Here is a 13,281-nt window from a genome sequence, read left to right on the forward strand (position 1 = left end):
TGGTAGTTCATTTAAGGAATGAAAGTTGAGGTGTAATATCGTGACGTTCAACACAATATATTGGCAATTGTCGAATGGTAGTTCATTTAAGGAATGAAAGTTGAGTTGTAATATCGTGACGTTCAACACAATATATTGCCAATTGTCGAATGGTAGTTCATTTAAGGAATGAAAGTTGAGTTGTAATATCGTGACGTTCAACACAATATATTGGCAATTGCCGAATGGTAGTTCATTTAAGGAATGAAAGTTGAGGTGTAATATCGTGACGTTCAACACAATATATTGGCAATTGCCGAATGGTAGTTCATTTAAGGAATGAAAGTTGAGGTGTAATATCGTGACGTTCAACACAATATATTGGCAATTGTCGAATGGTAGTTCATTTAAGGAATGAAAGTTGAGGTGTAATATCGTGACGTTCAACACAATATATTGGCAATTGTCGAATGGTAGTTCATTTGAGGAATGAAAGTTGAGTTGTAATATCGTGACGTTCAACACAATATATTGGCAATTGTCGAATGGTAGTTCATTAAGGAATGAAAGTTGAGGTGTAATATCGTGACGTTCAACACAATATATTGGCAATTGTCGAATGGTAGTTCATTTGAGGAATGAAAGTTGAGGTGTAATATCGTGACGTTCAACACAATATATCGCCAATTGTCGAATGGTAGTTCATTAAGGAATGAAAGTTGAGGTGTAATATCGTGACGTTCAACACAATATATTGCCAATTGTCGAATGGTAGTTCATTTAAGGAATGAAAGTTGAGTTGTAATATCGTGACGTTCAACACAATATATTGGCAATTGTCGAATGGTAGTTCATTTAAGGAATGAAAGTTGAGGTGTAATATCGTGACGTTCAACACAATATATTGGCAATTGTCGAATGGTAGTTCATTTAAGGAATGAAAGTTGAGGTGTAATATCGTGACGTTCAACACAATATATTGGCAATTGTCGAATGGTAGTTCATTTAAGGAATGAAAGTTGAGTTGTAATATCGTGACGTTCAACACAATATATTGGCAATTGTCGAATGGTAGTTCATTTAAGGAATGAAAGTTGAGGTGTAATATCGTGACGTTCAACACAATATATTGGCCAATTGCCGAATGGTAGTTCATTTAAGGAATGAAAGTTGAGGTGTAATATCGTGACGTTCAACACAATATATTGCCAATTGCCGAATGGTAGTTCATTTAAGGAATGAAAGTTGAGGTGTAATATCGTGACGTTCAACACAATATATTGGCAATTGTCGAATGGTAGTTCATTTAAGGAATGAAAGTTGAGGTGTAATATCGTGACGTTCAACACAATATATTGCCAATTGTCGAATGGTAGTTCATTTAAGGAATGAAAGTTGAGGTGTAATATCGTGACGTTCAACACAATATATTGCCAATTGTCGAATGGTAGTTCATTTAAGGAATGAAAGTTGAGGTGTAATATCGTGACGTTCAACACAATATATTGCCAATTGTCGAATGGTAGTTCATTTAAGGAATGAAAGTTGAGGTGTAATATCGTGACGTTCAACACAATATATTGCCAATTGTCGAATGGTAGTTCATTTAAGGAATGAAAGTTGAGGTGTAATATCGTGACGTTCAACACAATATATTGCCAATTGTCGAATGGTAGTTCATTTAAGGAATGAAAGTTGAGGTGTAATATCGTGACGTTCAACACAATATATTGGCAATTGCCGAATGGTAGTTCATTTAAGGAATGAAAGTTGAGGTGTAATATCGTGACGTTCAACACAATATATTGGCAATTGTCGAATGGTAGTTCATTAAGGAATGAAAGTTGAGTTGTAATATCGTGACGTTCAACACAATATATTGGCAATTGTCGAATGGTAGTTCATTTAAGGAATGAAAGTTGAGGTGTAATATCGTGACGTTCAACACAATATATTGCCAATTGCCGAATGGTAGTTCATTTAAGGAATGAAAGTTGAGTTGTAATATCGTGACGTTCAACACAATATATTGCCAATTGCCGAATGGTAGTTCATTTAAGGAATGAAAGTTGAGTTGTAATATCGTGACGTTCAACACAATACATTGCCAATTGTCGAATGGTAGTTCATTTAAGGAATGAAAGTTGAGGTGTAATATCGTGACGTTCAACACAATATACTAGCAATTGTCGAATGGTAGTTCATTTAAGGAATGAAAGTTGAGTTGTAATATCGTGACGTTCAACACAATATACTGGCAATTGTCGAATGGTAGTTCATTTAAGGAATGAAAGTTGAGTTGTAATATCGTGACGTTCAACACAATATATTGGCAATTGTCGAATGGTAGTTCATTTAAGGAATGAAAGTTGAGGTGTAATATCGTGACGTTCAACACAATATATTGGCAATTGTCGAATGGTAGTTCATTTAAGGAATGAAAGTTGAGTTGTAATATCGTGACGTTCAACACAATATATTGGCAATTGTCGAATGGTAGTTCATTTAAGGAATGAAAGTTGAGTTGTAATATCGTGACGTTCAACACAATATATTGGCAATTGTCGAATGGTAGTTCATTAAGGAATGAAAGTTGAGTTGTAATATCGTGACGTTCAACACAATATATTGGCAATTGTCGAATGGTAGTTCATTTAAGGAAATGAAAGTTGAGGTGTAATATCGTGACGTTCAACACAATATATTGCCAATTGTCGAATGGTAGTTCATTTAAGGAATGAAAGTTGAGTTGTAATATCGTGACGTTCAACACAATATATTGCCAATTGTCGAATGGTAGTTCATTAAGGAATGAAAGTTGAGTTGTAATATCGTGACGTTCAACACAATATATTGCCAATTGTCGAATGGTAGTTCATTTAAGGAATGAAAGTTGAGTTGTAATATCGTGACGTTCAACACAATATATTGCCAATTGTCGAATGGTAGTTCATTTAAGGAATGAAAGTTGAGTTGTAATATCGTGACGTTCAACACAATATATTGCCAATTGTCGAATGGTAGTTCATTTAAGGAATGAAAGTTGAGTTGTAATATCGTGACGTTCAACACAATATATTGCCAATTGTCGAATGGTAGTTCATTAAGGAATGAAAGTTGAGTTGTAATATCGTGACGTTCAACACAATATATTGCCAATTGTCGAATGGTAGTTCATTTAAGGAATGAAAGTTGAGTTGTAATATCGTGACGTTCAACACAATATATTGCCAATTGTCAAATGGTAGTTCATTAAGGAATGAAAGTTGAGGTGTAATATCGTGACGTTCAACACAATATATTGCCAATTGTCGAATGGTAGTTCATTTAAGGAATGAAAGTTGAGTTGTAATATCGTGACGTTCAACACAATATATTGCCAATTGTCGAATGGTAGTTCATTTAAGGAATGAAAGTTGAGGTGTAATATCGTGACGTTCAACACAATATATTGCCAATTGCCGAATGGTAGTTCATTTAAGGAATGAAAGTTGAGTTGTAATATCGTGACGTTCAACACAATATATTGCCAATTGTCGAATGGTAGTTCATTTAAGGAATGAAAGTTGAGTTGTAATATCGTGACGTTCAACACAATATATTGCCAATTGTCGAATGGTAGTTCATTTAAGGAATGAAAGTTGAGTTGTAATATCGTGACGTTCAACACAATATATTGCCAATTGTCGAATGGTAGTTCATTTAAGGAATGAAAGTTGAGTTGTAATATCGTGACGTTCAACACAATATATTGCCAATTGTCGAATGGTAGTTCATTTAAGGAATGAAAGTTGAGTTGTAATATCGTGACGTTCAACACAATATATTGCCAATTGTCGAATGGTAGTTCATTTAAGGAATGAAAGTTGAGTTGTAATATCGTGACGTTCAACACAATACATTGCCAATTGTCGAATGGTAGTTCATTAAGGAATGAAAGTTGAGTTGTAATATCGTGACGTTCAACACAATATATTGGCAATTGTCGAATGGTAGTTCATTTAAGGAATGAAAGTTGAGTTGTAATATCGTGACGTTCAACACAATATATTGCCAATTGTCGAATGGTAGTTCATTTAAGGAATGAAAGTTGAGTTGTAATATCGTGACGTTCAACACAATATATTGGCAATTGTCCGAATGGTAGTTCATTTAAGGAATGAAAGTTGAGTTGTAATATCGTGACGTTCAACACAATATATTGCCAATTGCCGAATGGTAGTTCATTTAAGGAATGAAAGTTGAGTTGTAATATCGTGACGTTCAACACAATATATTGGCAATTGTCGAATGGTAGTTCATTTAAGGAATGAAAGTTGAGTTGTAATATCGTGACGTTCAACACAATACATTGCCAATTGTCGAATGGTAGTTCATTTAAGGAATGAAAGTTGAGTTGTAATATCGTGACGTTCAACACAATATATTGGCCAATTGTCCGAATGGTAGTTCATTTAAGGAATGAAAGTTGAGTTGTAATATCGTGACGTTCAACACAATATATTGGCAATTGTCGAATGGTAGTTCATTTAAGGAATGAAAGTTGAGTTGTAATATCGTGACGTTCAACACAATACATTGCCAATTGTCGAATGGTAGTTCATTTAAGGAATGAAAGTTGAGTTGTAATATCGTGACGTTCAACACAATATATTGCAATTGTCGAATGGTAGTTCATTTAAGGAATGAAAGTTGAGTTGTAATATCGTGACGTTCAACACAATATATTGGCAATTGTCGAATGGTAGTTCATTTAAGGAATGAAAGTTGAGGTGTAATATCGTGACGTTCAACACAATATATTGGCAATTGTCGAATGGTAGTTCATTTAAGGAATGAAAGTTGAGGTGTAATATCGTGACGTTCAACACAATATATTGGCCAATTGCCGAATGGTAGTTCATTTAAGGAATGAAAGTTGAGGTTGTAATATCGTGACGTTCAACACAATATATCTGGCAATTGTCGAATGGTAGTTCATTTAAGGAATGAAAGTTGAGGTTGTAATATCGTGACGTTCAACACAATATATTGCAATTGCCGAATGGTAGTTCATTTAAGGAATGAAAGTTGAGTTGTAATATCGTGACGTTCAACACAATATATTGGCCAATTGCCGAATGGTAGTTCATTTAAGGAATGAAAGTTGAGGTGTAATATCGTGACGTTCAACACAATATATTGCCAATTGCCGAATGGTAGTTCATTTAAGGAATGAAAGTTGAGTTGTAATATCGTGACGTTCAACACAATATATTGCAATTGCCGAATGGTAGTTCATTTAAGGAATGAAAGTTGAGTTGTAATATCGTGACGTTCAACACAATATATTGCCAATTGCCGAATGGTAGTTCATTTAAGGAATGAAAGTTGAGTTGTAATATCGTGACGTTCAACACAATATATTGGCAATTGCCGAATGGTAGTTCATTTAAGGAATGAAAGTTGAGGTGTAATATCGTGACGTTCAACACAATATATTGGCAATTGCCGAATGGTAGTTCATTTAAGGAATGAAAGTTGAGTTGTAATATCGTGACGTTCAACACAATATATTGCCAATTGTCGAATGGTAGTTCATTTAAGGAATGAAAGTTGAGGTGTAATATCGTGACGTTCAACACAATATATTGCCAATTGCCGAATGGTAGTTCATTTAAGGAATGAAAGTTGAGTTGTAATATCGTGACGTTCAACACAATATATTGGCCAATTGTCGAATGGTAGTTCATTTAAGGAATGAAAGTTGAGTTGTAATATCGTGACGTTCAACACAATATATTGGCAATTGTCGAATGGTAGTTCATTTAAGGAATGAAAGTTGAGTTGTAATATCGTGACGTTCAACACAATATATTGGCCAATTGTCCGAATGGTAGTTCATTTAAGGAATGAAAGTTGAGGTGTAATATCGTGACGTTCAACACAATATATTGGCAATTGTCGAATGGTAGTTCATTTAAGGAATGAAAGTTGAGGTGTAATATCGTGACGTTCAACACAATATATTGCCAATTGTCCGAATGGTAGTTCATTTAAGGAATGAAAGTTGAGGTGTAATATCGTGACGTTCAACACAATATATTGGCAATTGTCGAATGGTAGTTCATTTAAGGAATGAAAGTTGAGTTGTAATATCGTGACGTTCAACACAATACATTGCCAATTGCCGAATGGTAGTTCATTTAAGGAATGAAAGTTGAGTTGTAATATCGTGACGTTCAACACAATATACTGGCAATTGTCAAATGGTAGTTCATTTAAGGAATGAAAGTTGAGTTGTAATATCGTGACGTTCAACACAATATATTGGCCAATTGTCGAAATGGTAGTTCATTTAAGGAATGAAAGTTGAGTTGTGATATCGTGACGTTCAACACAATATATTGGCAATTGTCGAATGGTAGTTCATTTAAGGAATGAAAGTTGAGTTGTAATATCGTGACGTTCAACACAATATACTGGCAATTGTCAAATGGTAGTTCATTTAAGGAATGAAAGTTGAGGTGTAATATCGTGACGTTCAACACAATATATTGGCAATTGTCGAATGGTAGTTCATTTAAGGAATGAAAGTTGAGTTGTAATATCGTGACGTTCAACACAATATACTGGCAATTGTCGAATGGTAGTTCATTTAAGGAATGAAAGTTGAGGTGTAATATCGTGACGTTCAACACAATATATTGGCAATTGTCCGAATGGTAGTTCATTTAAGGAATGAAAGTTGAGGTTGTAATATCGTGACGTTCAACACAATATATTGCAATTGTCGAATGGTAGTTCATTTAAGGAATGAAAGTTGAGTTGTAATATCGTGACGTTCAACACAATATATTGGCAATTGTCGAATGGTAGTTCATTTAAGGAATGAAAGTTGAGGTGTAATATCGTGACGTTCAACACAATATATTGGCAATTGTCGAATGGTAGTTCATTTAAGGAATGAAAGTTGAGTTGTAATATCGTGACGTTCAACACAATATATTGGCAATTGCCGAATGGTAGTTCATTTAAGGAATGAAAGTTGAGTTGTAATATCGTGACGTTCAACACAATATATGGCAATTGTCGAATGGTAGTTCATTTAAGGATTGAAAGTTGAGGTTTAATATCGTGACGTTCAACACAATATACTGGCAATTGCCGAATGGTAGTTCATTTAAGGAATGAAAGTTGAGTTGTAATATCGTGACGTTCAACACAATATATTGCCAATTGCCGAATGGTAGTTCATTTAAGGAATGAAAGTTGAGTTGTAATATCGTGACGTTCAACACAATATATTGGCAATTGTCGAATGGTAGTTCATTTAAGGAATGAAAGTTGAGGTGTAATATCGTGACGTTCAACACAATATACTGGCAATTGTCGAATGGTAGTTCATTTAAGGAATGAAAGTTGAGTTGTAATATCGTGACGTTCAACACAATATATTGGCAATTGTCGAATGGTAGTTCATTTAAGGAATGAAAGTTGAGTTGTAATATCGTGACGTTCAACACAATACATTGCCAATTGCCGAATGGTCGTTCATTTAAGGAATGAAAGTTGAGTTGTAATATCGTGACGTTCAACACAATATACTGGCAATTGTCAAATGGTAGTTCATTTAAGGAATGAAAGTTGAGTTGTAATATCGTGACGTTCAACACAATACATTGCCAATTGTCGAATGGTAGTTCATTAAGGAATGAAAGTTGAGTTGAAATATCGTGACGTTCAACACAATATACTGGCAATTGTCGAATGGTAGTTCATTTAAGGAATGAAAGTTGAGTTGTAATATCGTGACGTTCAACACAATATATTGGCAATTGTCGAATGGTAGTTCATTTAAGGAATGAAAGTTGAGGTGTAATATCGTGACGTTCAACACAATATATTGCCAATTGTCGAATGGTAGTTCATTAAGGAATGAAAGTTGAGGTGTAATATCGTGACGTTCAACACAATATATTGGCAATTGTCGAATGGTAGTTCATTTAAGGAATGAAAGTTGAGGTGTAATATCGTGACGTTCAACACAATATATTGGCAATTGTCGAATGGTAGTTCATTTAAGGAATAAAAGTTGAGGTGTAATATCGTTACGTTCAACACAATATACTGCCAATTGCCGAATGGTAGTTCATTTAAGGAATGAAAGTTGAGTTGTAATATCGTGACGTTCAACACAATATACTGGCAATTGCCGAATGGTAGTTCATTTAAGGAATGAAAGTTGAGGTGTAATATCGTGACGTTCAACACAATATATTGGCAATTGTCGAATGGTAGTTCATTTAAGGAATGAAAGTTGAGGTGTAATATCGTGACGTTCAACACAATATATTGGCAATTGTCGAATGGTAGTTCATTAAGGAATGAAAGTTGAGTTGTAATATCGTGACGTTCAACACAATATACTGGCAATTGTCGAATGGTAGTTCATTAAGGAAGGAAAGTTGAGTTGTAATATCGTGACGTTCAACACAATATATTGGCAATAGTCGAATGGTAGTTCATTAAGGAATGAAAGTTGAGTTGTAATATCGTGACGTTCAACACAATATACTGGCAATTGCCGAATGGTAGTTCATTTAAGGAATGAAAGTTGAGTTGTAATATCGTGACGTTCAACACAATATATTGGCAATTGTCGAATGGTAGTTCATTAAGGAATGAAAGTTGAGTTGTAATATCGTGACGTTCAACACAATATATTGGCAATTGTCGAATGGTAGTTCCTTTAAGGAATGAAAGTTGAGGTGTAATATCGTGACGTTCAACACAATATATTGGCAATTGTCGAATGGTAGTTCATTTAAGGAATGAAAGTTGAGGTGTAATATCGTGACGTTCAACACAATATATTGGCAATTGTCGAATGGTAGTTCCTTTAAGGAATGAAAGTTGAGTTGGGATATCGTGACGTTCAACACAATACATTACCAATTGTCGAATGGTAGTTCATTTAAGGAATGAAAGTTGAGTTGTAATATCGTGACGTTCAACACAATATATTGCCAATTGTCGAATGGTAGTTCATTTAAGGAATGAAAGTTGAGTTGTAATATCGTGACGTTCAACACAATATTTTGGCAATTGCCGAATGGTAGTTTATTTAAGGAATGAATGTTGAGGTGTAATATCGTGACGTTCAACACAATATATTGGCAATTGTCGAATGGTAGTTCATTTAAGGAATGAAAGTTGAGTTGTAATATCGTGACGTTCAACACAATATATTGGCAATTGTCGAATGGTAGTTCATTTAAGGAATGAAAGTTGAGGTGTAATATCGTGACGTTCAACACAATATATTGCCAATTGCCGAATGGTAGTTCATTTAAGGAATGAAAGTTGTGTTGTGATATCGTGACGTTCAACACAATATATTGCCAATTGCCGAATGGTAGTTCATTTAAGGAATGAAAGTTGAGTTGTAATATCGTGACGTTCAACACAATATATTGGCAATTGCCGAATGGTAGTTCATTTAAGGAATGAAAGTTGAGGTGTAATATCGTGACGTTCAACACAATATATTGCCAATTGCCGAATGGTAGTTCATTTAAGGAATGAAAGTTGAGTTGTAATATCGTGACGTTCAACACAATATATTGCCAATTGCCGAATGGTAGTCCATTTAAGGAATGAAAGTTGAGGTGTAATATCGTGACGTTCAACACAATATATTGCCAATTGCCGAATGGTAGTTCATTTAAGGAATGAAAGTTGAGTTGTAATATCGTGACGTTCAACACAATATATTGCCAATTGTCGAATGGTAGTTCATTTAAGGAATGAAAGTTGAGGTGTAATATCGTTACGTTCAACACAATATATTGCCAATTGCCGAATGGTAGTTCATTTAAGGAATGAAAGTTGAGTTGTAATATCGTGACGTTCAACACAATATATTGGCAATTGCCGAATGGTAGTTCATTTAAGGAATGGAAGTTGAGGTGTAATATCGTGACGTTCAACACAATATATTGCCAATTGTCGAATGGTAGTTCATTTAAGGAATGAAAGTTGTGTTGTGATATCGTGACGTTCAACACAATATATTGCCAATTGCCGATTGGTAGTTCATTTAAGGAATGAAAGTTGAGTTGTAATATCGTGACGTTCAACACATTATATTGCCAATTGCCGAATGGTAGTTCATTTAAGGAATGAAAGTTGAGGTGTAATATCGTGACGTTCAACACAATATATTGCCAATTGCCGAATGGTAGTTCATTTAAGGAATGAAAGTTGAGTTTTAATATCGTGACGTTCAACACAATACATTGGCAATTGCCGAATTGTAGTTCATTTAAGGAATGAAAGTTGAGGTGTAATATCGTGACGTTCAACACAATATATTAGCAATTGTCAAATGGTAGTTCATTTAAGGAATGAAAGTTGAGTTGTAATATCGTGACGTTCAACACAATATATTGGCAATTGCCGAATGGTAGTTCATTAAGGAATGAAAGTTGAGGTGTAATATCGTGACGTTCAACACAATATATTGCCAATTGCCGAATGGTAGTTCCTTTAAGGAATGAAAGTTGAGTTGTGATATCGTGACGTTCAACACAATACATTGCCAATTGTCGAATGGTAGTTCATTAAAGGAATGAAAGTTGAGTTGTAATATCGTGACGTTCAACACAATATATTGGCAATTGTCGAATGGTAGTTCATTTAAGGAATGAAAGTTGAGTTGTAATATCGTGACGTTCAACACAATATATTGGCAATTGTCGAATGGTAGTTCATTTAAGGAATGAAAGTTGAGTTGTAATATCGTGACGTTCAACACAATATATTGGCAATTGTCGAATGGTAGTTCATTTAAGGAATGAAAGTTGAGGTGTAATATCGTGACGTTCAACACAATATATTGCCAATTGCCGAATGGTAGTTCATTAAGGAATGAAAGTTGAGGTGTAATATCGTGACGTTCAACACAATATATTGGCAATTGTCGAATGGTAGTTCATTAAGGATTGAAAGTTGAGGTGTAATATCGTGACGTTCAACACAATATACTGGCAATTGTCAAATGGTAGTTCATTTAAGGAATGAAAGTTGAGTTGTAATATCGTGACGTTCAACACAATATATTGGCAATTGTCAAATGGTAGTTCATTTAAGGAATGAAAGTTGAGTTGTAATATCGTGACGTTCAACACAATACATTGCCAATTGTCGAATGGTAGTTCATTTAAGGAATGAAAGTTAAGTTGTGATATCGTGTCGTTCAACACAATATACTGGCAATTGTCAAATGGTAGTTCATTTAAGGAATGAAAGTTGAGTTGTAATATCGTGACGTTCAACACAATATATTGGCAATTGTCAAATGGTAGTTCATTAAGGAATGAAAGTTGAGGTGTAATATCGTGACGTTCAACACAATATATTGGCAATTGTCGAATGGTAGTTCATTTAAGGAATGAAAGTTGAGTTGTAATATCGTGACGTTCAACACAATATACTGGCAATTGTCAAATGGTAGTTCATTTAAGGAATGAAAGTTGAGGTGTAATATCGTGACGTTCAACACAATATATTGGCAATTGTCGAATGGTAGTTCATTTAAGGAATGAAAGTTGAGTTGTAATATCGTGACGTTCAACACAATATATTGGCAATTGTCGAATGGTAGTTCATTTAAGGAATGAAAGTTGAGGTGTAATATCGTGATGTTCAACACAATATATTGGCAATTGCCGAATGGTAGTTCATTTAAGGAATGAAAGTTGAGGTGTAATATCGTGACGTTCAACACAATATATTGCCAATTGTCAAATGGTAGTTCATTTAAGGAATGAAAGTAGAGTTGTAATATCGTGACGTTCAACACAATATATTGCCAATTGCCGAATGGTAGTTCATTTAAGGAATGAAAGTTGAGTTGTAATATCGTGACGTTCAACACAATATATTGCCAATTGCCGAATGGTAGTCCATTTAAGGAATGAAAGTTGAGGTGTAATATCGTGACGTTCAACACAATATATTGCCAATTGCCGAATGGTAGTTCATTTAAGGAATGAAAGTTGAGTTGTAATATCGTGACGTTCAACACAATATATTGGCAATTGTCGAATGGTAGTTCATTTAAGGAATGAAAGTTGAGGTGTAATATCGTTACGTTCAACACAATATATTGCCAATTGCCGAATGGTAGTTCATTTAAGGAATGAAAGTTGAGTTGTAATATCGTGACGTTCAACACAATATATTGGCAATTGCCGAATGGTAGTTCATTTAAGGAATGAAAGTTGAGGTGTAATATCGTGACGTTCAACACAATATATTGCCAATTGTCGAATGGTAGTTCATTTAAGGAATGAAAGTTGTGTTGTGATATCGTGACGTTCAACACAATATATTGCCAATTGCCGAATGGTAGTTCATTTAAGGAATGAAAGTTGAGTTGTAATATCGTGACGTTCAACACATTATATTGCCAATTGCCGAATGGTAGTTCATTTAAGGAATGAAAGTTGAGGTGTAATATCGTGACGTTCAACACAATATATTGCCAATTGCCGAATGGTAGTTCATTTAAGGAATGAAAGTTGAGTTTTAATATCGTGACGTTCAACACAATACATTGGCAATTGCCGAATTGTAGTTCATTTAAGGAATGAAAGTTGAGTTGTAATATCGTGACGTTCAACACAATATATTGGCAATTGTCAAATGGTAGTTCATTTAAGGAATGAAAGTTGAGTTGTAATATCGTGACGTTCAACACAATATATTGGCAATTGCCGAATGGTAGTTCATTAAGGAATGAAAGTTGAGGTGTAATATCGTGACGTTCAACACAATATATTGCCAATTGCCGAATGGTAGTTCCTTTAAGGAATGAAAGTTGAGTTGTGATATCGTGACGTTCAACACAATACATTGCCAATTGTCGAATGGTAGTTCATTTAAGGAATGAAAGTTGAGTTGTAATATCGTGACGTTCAACACAATATATTGGCAATTGTCGAATGGTAGTTCATTTAAGGAATGAAAGTTGAGTTGTAATATCGTGACGTTCAACACAATATATTGCCAATTGTCGAATGGTAGTTCATTTAAGGAATGAAAGTTGAGTTGTAATATCGTGACGTTCAACACAATATATTGGCAATTGTCGAATGGTAGTTCATTTAAGGAATGAAAGTTGAGGTGTAATATCGTGACGTTCAACACAATATATTGCCAATTGCCGAATGGTAGTTCATTAAGGAATGAAAGTTGAGGTGTAATATCGTGACGTTCAACACAATATATTGGCAATTGTCGAATGGTAGTTCATTA

The sequence above is a fragment of the Mya arenaria genome, chromosome 15 (genome assembly GCF_026914265.1).
Source record: "Mya arenaria isolate MELC-2E11 chromosome 15, ASM2691426v1".
NCBI lineage: Eukaryota > Metazoa > Mollusca > Bivalvia > Myida > Myidae > Mya > Mya arenaria.